Here is a 19,198-nt window from a genome sequence, read left to right on the forward strand (position 1 = left end):
CAAAGGCTGCTTTGTTTCCAAAGGGGGAGAGAGGCCCCAAATCATGTTGCTTCCAGCTGTTTTTGAAGCTAAGAAACAACTCGCTCTGCCAGGTACTCTTACAGCCTTCCGGGAACACCTCTTACGAAGGCCTGTGAAAAGCAGTTTCTTGGCAGGCCTGATCTGGCTGAGGTAGAACTTCTGCTCTGGGTGTGCTCCATTGCCCTAGAGCTGAAAGGCCCAAAGGGCTGCCTTGTTTCCAAAGGGGGAGAGAGGCCCCAAAGCATCTTGCTTCCACCTCTTGGGAAGCTAAGAAACAACTGGCTGTGCCCAGTGCTCTTATAGCCTAAGAGAACATCTCTTATCAAGGCCTGTGAAACGCACTGTCTAGGCAGGCCTGATCTGGAAGAAGTAGAACTTCGGCTCTGGTTGTGCTCCATTGCCCTAGAGCTGCCAGACCCAACGTGCTGCCTTGTTTCCAAAGGGGCAGAGAGGCCCCAAAGCGTCTTGCTTCCAGCTGTTTGGGAAACAAGGAAACAACTGGCTCTGCACCGTGCTCTCACAGCCTACCGGGAACGTCACATACAAAGGCCTCTGAAATGCAGTTCCTTGGCAGGCCTGATCTGGCTGAAGTAGGACTTCTGCTCTGGGTGTGCTCCATTGGCCTAGAGCTGAAGGGCCCAAAGGTCGCCCTTGTTGGCAAAGGGGCAGGGAGCCCCCAAAGCATCTTGCTTCCAGCTCTTTGGGAAGCTAAGAAACAAATGGCTCTGCCCAGTGCTCTAACAGAGTACCGGGAACATCTCTTACCAAAGCCTTTGAAACGCAGTTTCTTGGCAGGCCTGATCTGGCTGAAGTAGAACTCCTGCTCTGGGCGTGCTACTTTGGCCTAGAGCTGCCAGGCCCAAAGGGCCGCCTTGTTTCCAAAGGGGCTGAGAGTCCCCAAAGCATCTTGCTTCCAAATCTTTGGGAAGCTAAAAAACAACTGGCTCTGCACAGTGCTCTCACAGCCTACCGGCAACGTGACAGAGAAAGGCCTGTGAGACGCAGTTTCTTGGAAGGCCTGATCTGGCTGAGGTAGAACTTGTGCTCTGGGTGTGCTACTTTGGCCTAGAGCTGCCAGGCACAAAGGCTGCTTTGTTTCCAAAGGGGGAGAGAGGCCCCAAATCATGTTGCTTCCAGCTGTTTTTGAAGCTAAGAAACAACTCGCTCTGCCAGGTACTCTTACAGCCTTCCGGGAACACCTCTTACGAAGGCCTGTGAAAAGCAGTTTCTTGGCAGGCCTGATCTGGCTGAGGTAGAACTTCTGCTCTGGGTGTGCTCCATTGCCCTAGAGCTGAAAGGCCCAAAGGGCTGCCTTGTTTCCAAAGGGGGAGAGAGGCCCCAAAGCATCTTGCTTCCACCTCTTGGGAAGCTAAGAAACAACTGGCTGTGCCCAGTGCTCTTATAGCCTAAGAGAACATCTCTTATCAAGGCCTGTGAAACGCACTGTCTAGGCAGGCCTGATCTGGAAGAAGTAGAACTTCGGCTCTGGTTGTGCTCCATTGCCCTAGAGCTGCCAGACCCAACGTGCTGCCTTGTTTCCAAAGGGGCAGAGAGGCCCCAAAGCGTCTTGCTTCCAGCTGTTTGGGAAACAAGGAAACAACTGGCTCTGCACCGTGCTCTCACAGCCTACCGGGAACGTCACATACAAAGGCCTCTGAAACGCAGTTCCTTGGCAGGCCTGATCTGGCTGAAGTAGGACTTCTGCTCTGGGTGTGCTCCATTGGCCTAGAGCTGAAAGGCCCAAAGGTCGCCCTTGTTGGCAAAGGGGCAGGGAGCCCCCAAAGCATCTTGCTTCCAGCTCTTTGGGAAGCTAAGAAACAAATGGCTCTGCCCAGTGCTCTAACAGAGTACCGGGAACATCTCTTACCAAAGCCTTTGAAACGCAGTTTCTTGGCAGGCCTTATCTGGCTGAGGTAGAACTTCTGCTCTGGGTGTGCTCCATTGGCCTAGAGCTGAAAGGCCCAAAGGTCGGCCTTGTTTGCAAAGGGGATGAGAGGCCCCAAAGCATCTTGCTTCCAGCTCTTCGGGAAGCTAAGAAACATCTGGCGTTGCCCAGTGCTCTTACAGCCTACCGGGAACATCTCTTACCAAGGCCTGTGAAACGCAGTTTGTTGGTGGCCTGAACTGGCCGAAGTAGAACTTCTGCTCTGGGTGTGCTCCATTGCCCTAGCGCTGCCTGGCCCAAGGTGCTGCCTTGTTTCCAAAGGGGCAGAGAGGCCCCAAAGCATCTTGCTTCCAGCTCTCTGGGAAGCTAAGAACCAACTCGCTCTGCCCCGTGCTCTCACAGCCTACCGTGAACATCTCTTACCAAGGGCTGTGAAACGCAGTTTCTGGGCAGGACTGATCTGCCTGAAGTAGAACTTCTGCTGTGGATGTGCTCCATTGCCCTAGAGCTGCCAGGCCCAAACGGCTGCCTTGTGTCCAAAGGGAGAGAGAGGCCCCAAGGCATCTTGCTTCCAGCTCTGTGGGAAGCTAAAGCAACTGGCTCTCCACAGTGCTCTCACAGCCTACCGGGAACATCTCTTACCAAGGCCTGTGAAACGCAGTTTCTTGGCAGGCCTGATCTGGCTGAAGTAGAACTCCTGCTCTGGGCGTGCTACTTTGGCCTAGAGCTGCCAGGCCCAAAGGGCCGCCTTGTTTCCAAAGGGGCTGAGAGTCCCCAAAGCATCTTGCTTCCAAATCTTTGGGAAGCTAAGAAACAACTGGCTCTGCACAGTGCTCTCACAGCCTACCGGCAACGTGACAGAGAAAGGCCTGTGAGACGCAGTTTCTTGGAAGGCCTGATCTGGCTGAGGTAGAACTTGTGCTCTGGGTGTGCTACTTTGGCCTAGAGCTGCCAGGCACAAAGGCTGCTTTGTTTCCAAAGGGGGAGAGAGGCCCCAAATCATGTTGCTTCCAGCTGTTTTTGAAGCTAAGAAACAACTCGCTCTGCCAGGTACTCTTACAGCCTTCCGGGAACACCTCTTACGAAGGCCTGTGAAAAGCAGTTTCTTGGCAGGCCTGATCTGGCTGAGGTAGAACTTCTGCTCTGGGTGTGCTCCATTGCCCTAGAGCTGAAAGGCCCAAAGGGCTGCCTTGTTTCCAAAGGGGGAGAGAGGCCCCAAAGCATCTTGCTTCCACCTCTTGGGAAGCTAAGAAACAACTGGCTGTGCCCAGTGCTCTTATAGCCTAAGAGAACATCTCTTATCAAGGCCTGTGAAACGCACTGTCTAGGCAGGCCTGATCTGGAAGAAGTAGAACTTCGGCTCTGGTTGTGCTCCATTGCCCTAGAGCTGCCAGACCCAACGTGCTGCCTTGTTTCCAAAGGGGCAGAGAGGCCCCAAAGCGTCTTGCTTCCAGCTGTTTGGGAAACAAGGAAACAACTGGCTCTGCACCGTGCTCTCACAGCCTACCGGGAACGTCACATACAAAGGCCTCTGAAACGCAGTTCCTTGGCAGGCCTGATCTGGCTGAAGTAGGACTTCTGCTCTGGGTGTGCTCCATTGGCCTAGAGCTGAAAGGCCCAAAGGTCGCCCTTGTTGGCAAAGGGGCAGGGAGCCCCCAAAGCATCTTGCTTCCAGCTCTTTGGGAAGCTAAGAAACAAATGGCTCTGCCCAGTGCTCTAACAGAGTACCGGGAACATCTCTTACCAAAGCCTTTGAAACGCAGTTTCTTGGCAGGCCTTATCTGGCTGAGGTAGAACTTCTGCTCTGGGTGTGCTCCATTGGCCTAGAGCTGCCTGGCCCAAAGGTCGGCCTTGTTTGCAAAGGGGATGAGAGGCCCCAAAGCATCTTGCTTCCAGCTCTTCGGGAAGCTAAGAAACATCTGGCGTTGCCCAGTGCTCTTACAGCCTACCGGGAACATCTCTTACCAAGGCCTGTGAAACGCAGTTTGTTGGTGGCCTGAACTGGCCGAAGTAGAACTTCTGCTCTGGGTGTGCTCCATTGGCCTAGAGCTGCCTGGCCCAAGGTGCTGCCTTGTTTCCAAAGGGGCAGAGAGGCCCCAAAGCATCTTGCTTCCAGCTCTCTGGGAAGCTAAGAACCAACTCGCTCTGCCCCGTGCTCTTACAGCCTACCGGGAACATGTCTTTGAAAGGCCTGTGAAACGCAGTTTCTTGGCAGGCCTCATCTGGCTGAAGTAGAACTCCGGCTCTGGGTGTGCTCCATTGCCCTAGAGCTGCCAGGCCCAAAGTGCTGCCCTGTTTCCAAGGGGCAGAGAGGCCCAAAGCATCTTGCTTCCCGGTCTTTGCGAAGCTAAGAAACAACTGGCTCTGCCCAGTGCTCTTACACCTACCGGGAACATCTCTTACCAAGGCCTGTCAAACGCTGTTTCTTTGCAGGCCTGATCAGGCTGAAGTAGAACTCCTGCTCTGCGTGTGCTCCATTGGCCTAGAGCTTCCCGACCCAAAAGGCTGCCTTGTTCCCAAACGGGCAGAGGGGTCCCAAGCATCTTGCTTCCAGCTTTTCAGGAAGGTAAGAAACAACTGGCTCTGCCCAGTGCTCTTACAGCCTACCGGGAACATCTCTTACCAAGGCCTGTGAAACGCAGTTTCCTGGCAGGCCTGATCTGGCTGAAGTAGAACTTCTGCTCTGGGTGTGCTCCATTGCCCTAGAGCTGCCAGGCCCAAAGGGCTGCCTTGTTTCCAAAGACGGAGAGTGGACCCAAAGCATCTTGCTCCCAGCTCTTCGGGAAGCTAAGAAACAGCTGGCTCTGCCCAGTGCTCTTACAGCCTAAGAGAACATCTCTTTGAAAGGCCTGTGAAACGCAGTTTCTTGGCAGGCCTGACCTGGCTGAAGTAGAACTTCTGTTCTGGTTGTGCTACATAGGCCTAGAGCTACCAGGACCTAAGGGCTGCCTTGTTTCCAAAGGGTGAGAGAGGCCCCAAAGCATCTTGCCTCCAGCACTTTGGGAAGCTAAAAAACAACTGGTTCTGCCCAGTGCTCTCACAGCCTACCGTGAACATCTCTTACCAAGGGCTGTGAAACGCAGTTTCTGGGCAGGACTGATCTGCCTGAAGTAGAACTTCTGCTGTGGATGTGCTCCATTGGCCTAGAGCTGCCAGGCCCAAACGGCTGCCTTGTGTCCAAAGGGAGAGAGAGGCCCCAAGGCATCTTGCTTCCAGCTCTGTGGGAAGCTAAAGCAACTGGCTCTCCACAGTGCTCTCACAGCCTACTGGGAACATCTCTTACCAAGGCCTGTGAAACGCAGTTTCTTGGCAGGCCTGATCTGGCTGAAGTAGAACTCCTGCTCTGGGCGTGCTACTTTGGCCTAGAGCTGCCAGGCCCAAAGGGCCGCCTCGTTTCCAAAGGGGCTGAGAGTCCCCAAAGCATCTTGCTTCCAAATCTTTGGGAAGCTAAGAAACAACTGGCTCTGCACAGTGCTCTCACAGCCTACCGGCAACGTGACAGAGAAAGGCCTGTGAGACGCAGTTTCTTGGAAGGCCTGATCTGGCTGAGGTAGAACTTGTGCTCTGGGTGTGCTACTTTGGCCTAGAGCTGCCAGGCACAAAGGCTGCTTTGTTTCCAAAGGGGGAGAGAGGCCCCAAATCATGTTGCTTCCAGCTGTTTTTGAAGCTAAGAAACAACTCGCTCTGCCAGGTACTCTTACAGCCTTCCGGGAACACCTCTTACGAAGGCCTGTGAAAAGCAGTTTCTTGGCAGGCCTGATCTGGCTGAGGTAGAACTTCTGCTCTGGGTGTGCTCCATTGCCCTAGAGCTGAAAGGCCCAAAGGGCTGCCTTGTTTCCAAAGGGGGAGAGAGGCCCCAAAGCATCTTGCTTCCACCTCTTGGGAAGCTAAGAAACAACTGGCTGTGCCCAGTGCTCTTATAGCCTAAGAGAACATCTCTTATCAAGGCCTGTGAAACGCACTGTCTAGGCAGGCCTGATCTGGAAGAAGTAGAACTTCGGCTCTGGTTGTGCTCCATTGCCCTAGAGCTGCCAGACCCAACGTGCTGCCTTGTTTCCAAAGGGGCAGAGAGGCCCCAAAGCGTCTTGCTTCCAGCTGTTTGGGAAACAAGGAAACAACTGGCTCTGCACCGTGCTCTCACAGCCTACCGGGAACGTCACATACAAAGGCCTCTGAAACGCAGTTCCTTGGCAGGCCTGATCTGGCTGAAGTAGGACTTCTGCTCTGGGTGTGCTCCATTGGCCTAGAGCTGAAAGGCCCAAAGGTCGCCCTTGTTGGCAAAGGGGCAGGGAGCCCCCAAAGCATCTTGCTTCCAGCTCTTTGGGAAGCTAAGAAACAAATGGCTCTGCCCAGTGCTCTAACAGAGTACCGGGAACATCTCTTACCAAAGCCTTTGAAACGCAGTTTCTTGGCAGGCCTTATCTGGCTGAGGTAGAACTTCTGCTCTGGGTGTGCTCCATTGGCCTAGAGCTGCCTGGCCCAAAGGTCGGCCTTGTTTGCAAAGGGGATGAGAGGCCCCAAAGCATCTTGCTTCCAGCTCTTCGGGAAGCTAAGAAACATCTGGCGTTGCCCAGTGCTCTTACAGCCTACCGGGAACATCTCTTACCAAGGCCTGTGAAACGCAGTTTGTTGGTGGCCTGAACTGGCCGAAGTAGAACTTCTGCTCTGGGTGTGCTCCATTGGCCTAGAGCTGCCTGGCCCAAGGTGCTGCCTTGTTTCCAAAGGGGCAGAGAGGCCCCAAAGCATCTTGCTTCCAGCTCTCTGGGAAGCTAAGAACCAACTCGCTCTGCCCCGTGCTCTTACAGCCTACCGGGAACATGTCTTTGAAAGGCCTGTGAAACGCAGTTTCTTGGCAGGCCTCATCTGGCTGAAGTAGAACTCCGGCTCTGGGTGTGCTCCATTGCCCTAGAGCTGCCAGGCCCAAAGTGCTGCCCTGTTTCCAAGGGGCAGAGAGGCCCAAAGCATCTTGCTTCCCGGTCTTTGCGAAGCTAAGAAACAACTGGCTCTGCCCAGTGCTCTTACACCTACCGGGAACATCTCTTACCAAGGCCTGTCAAACGCTGTTTCTTTGCAGGCCTGATCAGGCTGAAGTAGAACTCCTGCTCTGCGTGTGCTCCATTGGCCTAGAGCTTCCCAACCCAAAAGGCTGCCTTGTTCCCAAACGGGCAGAGGGGTCCCAAGCATCTTGCTTCCAGCTTTTCAGGAAGGTAAGAAACAACTGGCTCTGCCCAGTGCTCTTACAGCCTACCGGGAACATCTCTTACCAAGGCCTGTGAAACGCAGTTTCCTGGCAGGCCTGATCTGGCTGAAGTAGAACTTCTGCTCTGGGTGTGCTCCATTGCCCTAGAGCTGCCAGGCCCAAAGGGCTGCCTTGTTTCCAAAGACGGAGAGTGGACCCAAAGCATCTTGCTCCCAGCTCTTCGGGAAGCTAAGAAACAGCTGGCTCTGCCCAGTGCTCTTACAGCCTAAGAGAACATCTCTTTGAAAGGCCTGTGAAACGCAGTTTCTTGGCAGGCCTGACCTGGCTGAAGTAGAACTTCTGTTCTGGTTGTGCTACATAGGCCTAGAGCTACCAGGACCTAAGGGCTGCCTTGTTTCCAAAGGGTGAGAGAGGCCCCAAAGCATCTTGCCTCCAGCACTTTGGGAAGCTAAAAAACAACTGGTTCTGCCCAGTGCTCTCACAGCCTACCGTGAACATCTCTTACCAAGGGCTGTGAAACGCAGTTTCTGGGCAGGACTGATCTGCCTGAAGTAGAACTTCTGCTGTGGGTGTGCTCCATTGGCCTAGAGCTGCCAGGCCCAAACGGCTGCCTTGTGTCCAAAGGGAGAGAGAGGCCCCAAGGCATCTTGCTTCCAGCTCTGTGGGAAGCTAAAGCAACTGGCTCTCCACAGTGCTCTCACAGCCTACCGGGAACATCTCTTACCAAGGCCTGTGAAACGCAGTTTCTTGGCAGGCCTGATCTGGCTGAAGTAGAACTCCTGCTCTGGGCGTGCTACTTTGGCCTAGAGCTGCCAGGCCCAAAGGGCCGCCTCGTTTCCAAAGGGGCTGAGAGTCCCCAAAGCATCTTGCTTCCAAATCTTTGGGAAGCTAAGAAACAACTGGCTCTGCACAGTGCTCTCACAGCCTACCGGCAACGTGACAGAGAAAGGCCTGTGAGACGCAGTTTCTTGGAAGGCCTGATCTGGCTGAGGTAGAACTTGTGCTCTGGGTGTGCTACTTTGGCCTAGAGCTGCCAGGCACAAAGGCTGCTTTGTTTCCAAAGGGGGAGAGAGGCCCCAAATCATGTTGCTTCCAGCTGTTTTTGAAGCTAAGAAACAACTCGCTCTGCCAGGTACTCTTACAGCCTTCCGGGAACACCTCTTACGAAGGCCTGTGAAAAGCAGTTTCTTGGCAGGCCTGATCTGGCTGAGGTAGAACTTCTGCTCTGGGTGTGCTCCATTGCCCTAGAGCTGAAAGGCCCAAAGGGCTGCCTTGTTTCCAAAGGGGGAGAGAGGCCCCAAAGCATCTTGCTTCCACCTCTTGGGAAGCTAAGAAACAACTGGCTGTGCCCAGTGCTCTTATAGCCTAAGAGAACATCTCTTATCAAGGCCTGTGAAACGCACTGTCTAGGCAGGCCTGATCTGGAAGAAGTAGAACTTCGGCTCTGGTTGTGCTCCATTGCCCTAGAGCTGCCAGACCCAACGTGCTGCCTTGTTTCCAAAGGGGCAGAGAGGCCCCAAAGCGTCTTGCTTCCAGCTGTTTGGGAAACAAGGAAACAACTGGCTCTGCACCGTGCTCTCACAGCCTACCGGGAACGTCACATACAAAGGCCTCTGAAACGCAGTTCCTTGGCAGGCCTGATCTGGCTGAAGTAGGACTTCTGCTCTGGGTGTGCTCCATTGGCCTAGAGCTGAAAGGCCCAAAGGTCGCCCTTGTTGGCAAAGGGGCAGGGAGCCCCCAAAGCATCTTGCTTCCAGCTCTTTGGGAAGCTAAGAAACAAATGGCTCTGCCCAGTGCTCTAACAGAGTACCGGGAACATCTCTTACCAAAGCCTTTGAAACGCAGTTTCTTGGCAGGCCTTATCTGGCTGAGGTAGAACTTCTGCTCTGGGTGTGCTCCATTGGCCTAGAGCTGCCTGGCCCAAAGGTCGGCCTTGTTTGCAAAGGGGATGAGAGGCCCCAAAGCATCTTGCTTCCAGCTCTTCGGGAAGCTAAGAAACATCTGGCGTTGCCCAGTGCTCTTACAGCCTACCGGGAACATCTCTTACCAAGGCCTGTGAAACGCAGTTTGTTGGTGGCCTGAACTGGCCGAAGTAGAACTTCTGCTCTGGGTGTGCTCCATTGGCCTAGAGCTGCCTGGCCCAAGGTGCTGCCTTGTTTCCAAAGGGGCAGAGAGGCCCCAAAGCATCTTGCTTCCAGCTCTCTGGGAAGCTAAGAACCAACTCGCTCTGCCCCGTGCTCTTACAGCCTACCGGGAACATGTCTTTGAAAGGCCTGTGAAACGCAGTTTCTTGGGAGGCCTCATCTGGCTGAAGTAGAACTCCGGCTCTGGGTGTGCTCCATTGCCCTAGAGCTGCCAGGCCCAAAGTGCTGCCCTGTTTCCAAGGGGCAGAGAGGCCCAAAGCATCTTGCTTCCCGGTCTTTGCGAAGCTAAGAAACAACTGGCTCTGCCCAGTGCTCTTACACCTACCGGGAACATCTCTTACCAAGGCCTGTCAAACGCTGTTTCTTTGCAGGCCTGATCAGGCTGAAGTAGAACTCCTGCTCTGCGTGTGCTCCATTGGCCTAGAGCTTCCCGACCCAAAAGGCTGCCTTGTTCCCAAACGGGCAGAGGGGTCCCAAGCATCTTGCTTCCAGCTTTTCAGGAAGGTAAGAAACAACTGGCTCTGCCCAGTGCTCTTACAGCCTACCGGGAACATCTCTTACCAAGGCCTGTGAAACGCAGTTTCCTGGCAGGCCTGATCTGGCTGAAGTAGAACTTCTGCTCTGGGTGTGCTCCATTGCCCTAGCGCTGCCAGGCCCAAAGGGCTGCCTTGTTTCCAAAGACGGAGAGTGGACCCAAAGCATCTTGCTCCCAGCTCTTCGGGAAGCTAAGAAACAGCTGGCTCTGCCCAGTGCTCTTACAGCCTAAGAGAACATCTCTTTGAAAGGCCTGTGAAACGCAGTTTCTTGGCAGGCCTGACCTGGCTGAAGTAGAACTTCTGTTCTGGTTGTGCTACATAGGCCTAGAGCTACCAGGACCTAAGGGATGCCTTGTTTCCAAAGGGTGAGAGAGGCCCCAAAGCATCTTGCCTCCAGCACTTTGGGAAGCTAAAAAACAACTGGTTCTGCCCAGTGCTCTCACAGCCTACCGTGAACATCTCTTACCAAGGGCTGTGAAACGCAGTTTCTGGGCAGGACTGATCTGCCTGAAGTAGAACTTCTGCTGTGGGTGTGCTCCATTGGCCTAGAGCTGCCAGGCCCAAACGGCTGCCTTGTGTCCAAAGGGAGAGAGAGGCCCCAAGGCATCTTGCTTCCAGCTCTGTGGGAAGCTAAAGCAACTGGCTCTCCACAGTGCTCTCACAGCCTACCGGGAACATCTCTTACCAAGGCCTGTGAAACGCAGTTTCTTGGCAGGCCTGATCTGGCTGAAGTAGAACTCCTGCTCTGGGCGTGCTACTTTGGCCTAGAGCTGCCAGGCCCAAAGGGCCGCCTCGTTTCCAAAGGGGCTGAGAGTCCCCAAAGCATCTTGCTTCCAAATCTTTGGGAAGCTAAGAAACAACTGGCTCTGCACAGTGCTCTCACAGCCTACCGGCAACGTGACAGAGAAAGGCCTGTGAGACGCAGTTTCTTGGAAGGCCTGATCTGGCTGAGGTAGAACTTGTGCTCTGGGTGTGCTACTTTGGCCTAGAGCTGCCAGGCACAAAGGCTGCTTTGTTTCCAAAGGGGGAGAGAGGCCCCAAATCATGTTGCTTCCAGCTGTTTTTGAAGCTAAGAAACAACTCGCTCTGCCAGGTACTCTTACAGCCTTCCGGGAACACCTCTTACGAAGGCCTGTGAAAAGCAGTTTCTTGGCAGGCCTGATCTGGCTGAGGTAGAACTTCTGCTCTGGGTGTGCTCCATTGCCCTAGAGCTGAAAGGCCCAAAGGGCTGCCTTGTTTCCAAAGGGGGAGAGAGGCCCCAAAGCATCTTGCTTCCACCTCTTGGGAAGCTAAGAAACAACTGGCTGTGCCCAGTGCTCTTATAGCCTAAGAGAACATCTCTTATCAAGGCCTGTGAAACGCACTGTCTAGGCAGGCCTGATCTGGAAGAAGTAGAACTTCGGCTCTGGTTGTGCTCCATTGCCCTAGAGCTGCCAGACCCAACGTGCTGCCTTGTTTCCAAAGGGGCAGAGAGGCCCCAAAGCGTCTTGCTTCCAGCTGTTTGGGAAACAAGGAAACAACTGGCTCTGCACCGTGCTCTCACAGCCTACCGGGAACGTCACATACAAAGGCCTCTGAAACGCAGTTCCTTGGCAGGCCTGATCTGGCTGAAGTAGGACTTCTGCTCTGGGTGTGCTCCATTGGCCTAGAGCTGAAAGGCCCAAAGGTCGCCCTTGTTGGCAAAGGGGCAGGGAGCCCCCAAAGCATCTTGCTTCCAGCTCTTTGGGAAGCTAAGAAACAAATGGCTCTGCCCAGTGCTCTAACAGAGTACCGGGAACATCTCTTACCAAAGCCTTTGAAACGCAGTTTCTTGGCAGGCCTTATCTGGCTGAGGTAGAACTTCTGCTCTGGGTGTGCTCCATTGGCCTAGAGCTGCCTGGCCCAAAGGTCGGCCTTGTTTGCAAAGGGGATGAGAGGCCCCAAAGCATCTTGCTTCCAGCTCTTCGGGAAGCTAAGAAACATCTGGCGTTGCCCAGTGCTCTTACAGCCTACCGGGAACATCTCTTACCAAGGCCTGTGAAACGCAGTTTGTTGGTGGCCTGAACTGGCCGAAGTAGAACTTCTGCTCTGGGTGTGCTCCATTGGCCTAGAGCTGCCTGGCCCAAGGTGCTGCCTTGTTTCCAAAGGGGCAGAGAGGCCCCAAAGCATCTTGCTTCCAGCTCTCTGGGAAGCTAAGAACCAACTCGCTCTGCCCCGTGCTCTTACAGCCTACCGGGAACATGTCTTTGAAAGGCCTGTGAAACGCAGTTTCTTGGGAGGCCTCATCTGGCTGAAGTAGAACTCCGGCTCTGGGTGTGCTCCATTGCCCTAGAGCTGCCAGGCCCAAAGTGCTGCCCTGTTTCCAAGGGGCAGAGAGGCCCAAAGCATCTTGCTTCCCGGTCTTTGCGAAGCTAAGAAACAACTGGCTCTGCCCAGTGCTCTTACACCTACCGGGAACATCTCTTACCAAGGCCTGTCAAACGCTGTTTCTTTGCAGGCCTGATCAGGCTGAAGTAGAACTCCTGCTCTGCGTGTGCTCCATTGGCCTAGAGCTTCCCGACCCAAAAGGCTGCCTTGTTCCCAAACGGGCAGAGGGGTCCCAAGCATCTTGCTTCCAGCTTTTCAGGAAGGTAAGAAACAACTGGCTCTGCCCAGTGCTCTTACAGCCTACCGGGAACATCTCTTACCAAGGCCTGTGAAACGCAGTTTCCTGGCAGGCCTGATCTGGCTGAAGTAGAACTTCTGCTCTGGGTGTGCTCCATTGCCCTAGAGCTGCCAGGCCCAAAGGGCTGCCTTGTTTCCAAAGACGGAGAGTGGACCCAAAGCATCTTGCTCCCAGCTCTTCGGGAAGCTAAGAAACAGCTGGCTCTGCCCAGTGCTCTTACAGCCTAAGAGAACATCTCTTTGAAAGGCCTGTGAAACGCAGTTTCTTGGCAGGCCTGACCTGGCTGAAGTAGAACTTCTGTTCTGGTTGTGCTACATAGGCCTAGAGCTACCAGGACCTAAGGGATGCCTTGTTTCCAAAGGGTGAGAGAGGCCCCAAAGCATCTTGCCTCCAGCACTTTGGGAAGCTAAAAAACAACTGGTTCTGCCCAGTGCTCTCACAGCCTACCGTGAACATCTCTTACCAAGGGCTGTGAAACGCAGTTTCTGGGCAGGACTGATCTGCCTGAAGTAGAACTTCTGCTGTGGGTGTGCTCCATTGGCCTAGAGCTGCCAGGCCCAAACGGCTGCCTTGTGTCCAAAGGGAGAGAGAGGCCCCAAGGCATCTTGCTTCCAGCTCTGTGGGAAGCTAAAGCAACTGGCTCTCCACAGTGCTCTCACAGCCTACCGGGAACATCTCTTACCAAGGCCTGTGAAACGCAGTTTCTTGGCAGGCCTGATCTGGCTGAAGTAGAACTCCTGCTCTGGGCGTGCTACTTTGGCCTAGAGCTGCCAGGCCCAAAGGGCCGCCTCGTTTCCAAAGGGGCTGAGAGTCCCCAAAGCATCTTGCTTCCAAATCTTTGGGAAGCTAAGAAACAACTGGCTCTGCACAGTGCTCTCACAGCCTACCGGCAACGTGACAGAGAAAGGCCTGTGAGACGCAGTTTCTTGGAAGGCCTGATCTGGCTGAGGTAGAACTTGTGCTCTGGGTGTGCTACTTTGGCCTAGAGCTGCCAGGCACAAAGGCTGCTTTGTTTCCAAAGGGGGAGAGAGGCCCCAAATCATGTTGCTTCCAGCTGTTTTTGAAGCTAAGAAACAACTCGCTCTGCCAGGTACTCTTACAGCCTTCCGGGAACACCTCTTACGAAGGCCTGTGAAAAGCAGTTTCTTGGCAGGCCTGATCTGGCTGAGGTAGAACTTCTGCTCTGGGTGTGCTCCATTGCCCTAGAGCTGAAAGGCCCAAAGGGCTGCCTTGTTTCCAAAGGGGGAGAGAGGCCCCAAAGCATCTTGCTTCCACCTCTTGGGAAGCTAAGAAACAACTGGCTGTGCCCAGTGCTCTTATAGCCTAAGAGAACATCTCTTATCAAGGCCTGTGAAACGCACTGTCTAGGCAGGCCTGATCTGGAAGAAGTAGAACTTCGGCTCTGGTTGTGCTCCATTGCCCTAGAGCTGCCAGACCCAACGTGCTGCCTTGTTTCCAAAGGGGCAGAGAGGCCCCAAAGCGTCTTGCTTCCAGCTGTTTGGGAAACAAGGAAACAACTGGCTCTGCACCGTGCTCTCACAGCCTACCGGGAACGTCACATACAAAGGCCTCTGAAACGCAGTTCCTTGGCAGGCCTGATCTGGCTGAAGTAGGACTTCTGCTCTGGGTGTGCTCCATTGGCCTAGAGCTGAAAGGCCCAAAGGTCGCCCTTGTTGGCAAAGGGGCAGGGAGCCCCCAAAGCATCTTGCTTCCAGCTCTTTGGGAAGCTAAGAAACAAATGGCTCTGCCCAGTGCTCTAACAGAGTACCGGGAACATCTCTTACCAAAGCCTTTGAAACGCAGTTTCTTGGCAGGCCTTATCTGGCTGAGGTAGAACTTCTGCTCTGGGTGTGCTCCATTGGCCTAGAGCTGCCTGGCCCAAAGGTCGGCCTTGTTTGCAAAGGGGATGAGAGGCCCCAAAGCATCTTGCTTCCAGCTCTCTGGGAAGCTAAGAACCAACTCGCTCTGCCCCGTGCTCTTACAGCCTACCGGGAACATGTCTTTGAAAGGCCTGTGAAACGCAGTTTCTTGGCAGGCCTCATCTGGCTGAAGTAGAACTCCGGCTCTGGGTGTGCTCCATTGCCCTAGAGCTGCCAGGCCCAAAGTGCTGCCCTGTTTCCAAGGGGCAGAGAGGCCCAAAGCATCTTGCTTCCCGGTCTTTGCGAAGCTAAGAAACAACTGGCTCTGCCCAGTGCTCTTACACCTACCGGGAACATCTCTTACCAAGGCCTGTCAAACGCTGTTTCTTTGCAGGCCTGATCAGGCTGAAGTAGAACTCCTGCTCTGCGTGTGCTCCATTGGCCTAGAGCTTCCCGACCCAAAAGGCTGCCTTGTTCCCAAACGGGCAGAGGGGTCCCAAGCATCTTGCTTCCAGCTTTTCAGGAAGGTAAGAAACAACTGGCTCTGCCCAGTGCTCTTACAGCCTACCGGGAACATCTCTTACCAAGGCCTGTGAAACGCAGTTTCCTGGCAGGCCTGATCTGGCTGAAGTAGAACTTCTGCTCTGGGTGTGCTCCATTGCCCTAGCGCTGCCAGGCCCAAAGGGCTGCCTTGTTTCCAAAGACGGAGAGTGGACCCAAAGCATCTTGCTCCCAGCTCTTCGGGAAGCTAAGAAACAGCTGGCTCTGCCCAGTGCTCTTACAGCCTAAGAGAACATCTCTTTGAAAGGCCTGTGAAACGCAGTTTCTTGGCAGGCCTGACCTGGCTGAAGTAGAACTTCTGTTCTGGTTGTGCTACATAGGCCTAGAGCTACCAGGACCTAAGGGCTGCCTTGTTTCCAAAGGGTGAGAGAGGCCCCAAAGCATCTTGCCTCCAGCACTTTGGGAAGCTAAAAAACAACTGGTTCTGCCCAGTGCTCTCACAGCCTACCGTGAACATCTCTTACCAAGGGCTGTGAAACGCAGTTTCTGGGCAGGACTGATCTGCCTGAAGTAGAACTTCTGCTGTGGGTGTGCTCCATTGGCCTAGAGCTGCCAGGCCCAAACGGCTGCCTTGTGTCCAAAGGGAGAGAGAGGCCCCAAGGCATCTTGCTTCCAGCTCTGTGGGAAGCTAAAGCAACTGGCTCTCCACAGTGCTCTCACAGCCTACCGGGAACATCTCTTACCAAGGCCTGTGAAACGCAGTTTCTTGGCAGGCCTGATCTGGCTGAAGTAGAACTCCTGCTCTGGGCGTGCTACTTTGGCCTAGAGCTGCCAGGCCCAAAGGGCCGCCTCGTTTCCAAAGGGGCTGAGAGTCCCCAAAGCATCTTGCTTCCAAATCTTTGGGAAGCTAAGAAACAACTGGCTCTGCACAGTGCTCTCACAGCCTACCGGCAACATGACAGAGAAAGGCCTGTGAGACGCAGTTTCTTGGAAGGCCTGATCTGGCTGAGGTAGAACTTGTGCTCTGGGTGTGCTACTTTGGCCTAGAGCTGCCAGGCACAAAGGCTGCTTTGTTTCCAAAGGGGGAGAGAGGCCCCAAATCATGTTGCTTCCAGCTGTTTTTGAAGCTAAGAAACAACTCGCTCTGCCAGGTACTCTTACAGCCTTCCGGGAACACCTCTTACGAAGGCCTGTGAAAAGCAGTTTCTTGGCAGGCCTGATCTGGCTGAGGTAGAACTTCTGCTCAGGGTGTGCTCCATTGCCCTAGAGCTGAAAGGCCCAAAGGGCTGCCTTGTTTCCAAAGGGGGAGAGAGGCCCCAAAGCATCTTGCTTCCACCTCTTGGGAAGCTAAGAAACAACTGGCTGTGCCCAGTGCTCTTATAGCCTAAGAGAACATCTCTTATCAAGGCCTGTGAAACGCACTGTCTAGGCAGGCCTGATCTGGAAGAAGTAGAACTTCGGCTCTGGTTGTGCTCCATTGCCCTAGAGCTGCCAGACCCAACGTGCTGCCTTGTTTCCAAAGGGGCAGAGAGGCCCCAAAGCGTCTTGCTTCCAGCTGTTTGGGAAACAAGGAAACAACTGGCTCTGCACCGTGCTCTCACAGCCTACCGGGAACGTCACATACAAAGGCCTCTGAAACGCAGTTCCTTGGCAGGCCTGATCTGGCTGAAGTAGGACTTCTGCTCTGGGTGTGCTCCATTGGCCTAGAGCTGAAAGGCCCAAAGGTCGCCCTTGTTGGCAAAGGGGCAGGGAGCCCCCAAAGCATCTTGATTCCAGCTCTTTGGGAAGCTAAGAAACAAATGGCTCTGCCCAGTGCTCTAACAGAGTACCGGGAACATCTCTTACCAAAGCCTTTGAAACGCAGTTTCTTGGCAGGCCTTATCTGGCTGAGGTAGAACTTCTGCTCTGGGTGTGCTCCATTGGCCTAGAGCTGCCTGGCCCAAAGGTCGGCCTTGTTTGCAAAGGGGATGAGAGGCCCCAAATCATCTTGCTTCCAGCTCTCTGGGAAGCTAAGAACCAACTCGCTCTGCCCCGTGCTCTTACAGCCTACCGGGAACATGTCTTTGAAAGGCCTGTGAAACGCAGTTTCTTGGGAGGCCTCATCTGGCTGAAGTAGAACTCCGGCTCTGGGTGTGCTCCATTGCCCTAGAGCTGCCAGGCCCAAAGTGCTGCCCTGTTTCCAAGGGGCAGAGAGGCCCAAAGCATCTTGCTTCCCGGTCTTTGCGAAGCTAAGAAACAACTGGCTCTGCCCAGTGCTCTTACACCTACCGGGAACATCTCTTACCAAGGCCTGTCAAACGCTGTTTCTTTGCAGGCCTGATCAGGCTGAAGTAGAACTCCTGCTCTGCGTGTGCTCCATTGGCCTAGAGCTTCCCGACCCAAAAGGCTGCCTTGTTCCCAAACGGGCAGAGGGGTCCCAAGCATCTTGCTTCCAGCTTTTCAGGAAGGTAAGAAACAACTGGCTCTGCCCAGTGCTCTTACAGCCTACCGGGAACATCTCTTACCAAGGCCTGTGAAACGCAGTTTCCTGGCAGGCCTGATCTGGCTGAAGTAGAACTTCTGCTCTGGGTGTGCTCCATTGCCCTAGAGCTGCCAGGCCCAAAGGGCTGCCTTGTTTCCAAAGACGGAGAGTGGACCCAAAGCATCTTGCTCCCAGCTCTTCGGGAAGCTAAGAAACAGCTGGCTCTGCCCAGTGCTCTTACAGCCTAAGAGAACATCTCTTTGAAAGGCCTGTGAAACGCAGTTTCTTGGCAGGCCTGACCTGGCTGAAGTAGAACTTCTGTTCTGGTTGTGCTACATAGGCCTAGAGCTACCAGGACCTAAGGGCTGCCTTGTTTCCAAAGGGTGAGAGAGGCCCCAAAGCATCTTGCCTCCAGCACTTTGGGAAGCTAAAAAACAACTGGTTCTGCCCAGTGCTCTCACAGCCTACCGTGAACATCTCTTACCAAGGGCTGTGAAACGCAGTTTCTGGGCAGGACTGATCTGCCTGAAGTAGAACTTCTGCTGTGGGTGTGCTCCATTGGCCTAGAGCTGCCAGGCCCAAACGGCTGCCTTGTGTCCAAAGGGAGAGAGAGGCCCCAAGGCATCTTGCTTCCAGCTCTGTGGGAAGCTAAAGCAACTGGCTCTCCACAGTGCTCTCACAGCCTACCGGGAACATCTCTTACCAAGGCCTGTGAAACGCAGTTTCTTGGCAGGCCTGATCTGGCTGAAGTAGAACTCCTGCTCTGGGCGTGCTACTTTGGCCTAGAGCTGCCAGGCCCAAAGGGCCGCCTCGTTTCCAAAGGGGCTGAGAGTCCCCAAAGCATCTTGCTTCCAAATCTTTGGGAAGCTAAGAAACAACTGGCTCTGCACAGTGCTCTCACAGCCTACCGGCAACGTGACAGAGAAAGGCCTGTGAGACGCAGTTTCTTGGAAGGCCTGATCTGGCTGAGGTAGAACTTGTGCTCTGGGTGTGCTACTTTGGCCTAGAGCTGCCAGGCACAAAGGCTGCTTTGTTTCCAAAGGGGGAGAGAGGCCCCAAATCATGTTGCTTCCAGCTGTTTTTGAAGCTAAGAAACAACTCGCTCTGCCAGGTACTCTTACAGCCTTCCGGGAACACCTCTTACGAAGGCCTGTGAAAAGCAGTTTCTTGGCAGGCCTGATCTGGCTGAGGTAGAACTTCTGCTCTGGGTGTGCTCCATTGCCCTAGAGCTGAAAGGCCCAAAGGGCTGCCTTGTTTCCAAAGGGGGAGAGAGGCCCCAAAGCATCTTGCTTCCACCTCTTGGGAAGCTAAGAAACAACTGGCTGTGCCCAGTGCTCTTATAGCCTAAGAGAACATCTCTTATCAAGGCCTGTGAAACGCACTGTCTAGGCAGGGTTGATCTGGAAGAAGTAGAACTTCGGCCCTGGTTGTGCTCCATTGCCCTAGAGCTGCCAGACCCAACGTGCTGCCTTGTTTCCAAAGGGGCAGAGAGGCCCCAAAGCGTCTTGCTTCCAGCTGTTTGGGAAACAAGGAAACAACTGGCTCTGCACCGTGCTCTCACAGCCTACCGGGAACGTCACATACAAAGGCCTCTGAAACGCAGTTCCTTGGCAGGCCTGATCTGGCTGAAGTAGGACTTCTGCTCTGGGTGTGCTCCATTGGCCTAGAGCTGAAAGGCCCAAAGGTCGCCCTTGTTGGCAAAGGGGCAGGGAGCCCCCAAAGCATCTTGATTCCAGCTCTTTGGGAAGCTAAGAAACAAATGGCTCTGCCCAGTGCTCTAACAGAGTACCGGGAACATCTCTTACCAAAGCCTTTGAAACGCAGTTTCTTGGCAGGCCTTATCTGGCTGAGGTAGAACTTCTGCTCTGGGTGTGCTCCATTGGCCTAGAGCTGCCTGGCCCAAAGGTCGGCCTTGTTTGCAAAGGGGATGAGAGGCCCCAAAGCATC

This window comes from Equus asinus, unplaced genomic scaffold (assembly GCF_041296235.1).
Source record: "Equus asinus isolate D_3611 breed Donkey unplaced genomic scaffold, EquAss-T2T_v2 contig_816, whole genome shotgun sequence".
Lineage (NCBI taxonomy): Eukaryota > Metazoa > Chordata > Mammalia > Perissodactyla > Equidae > Equus > Equus asinus.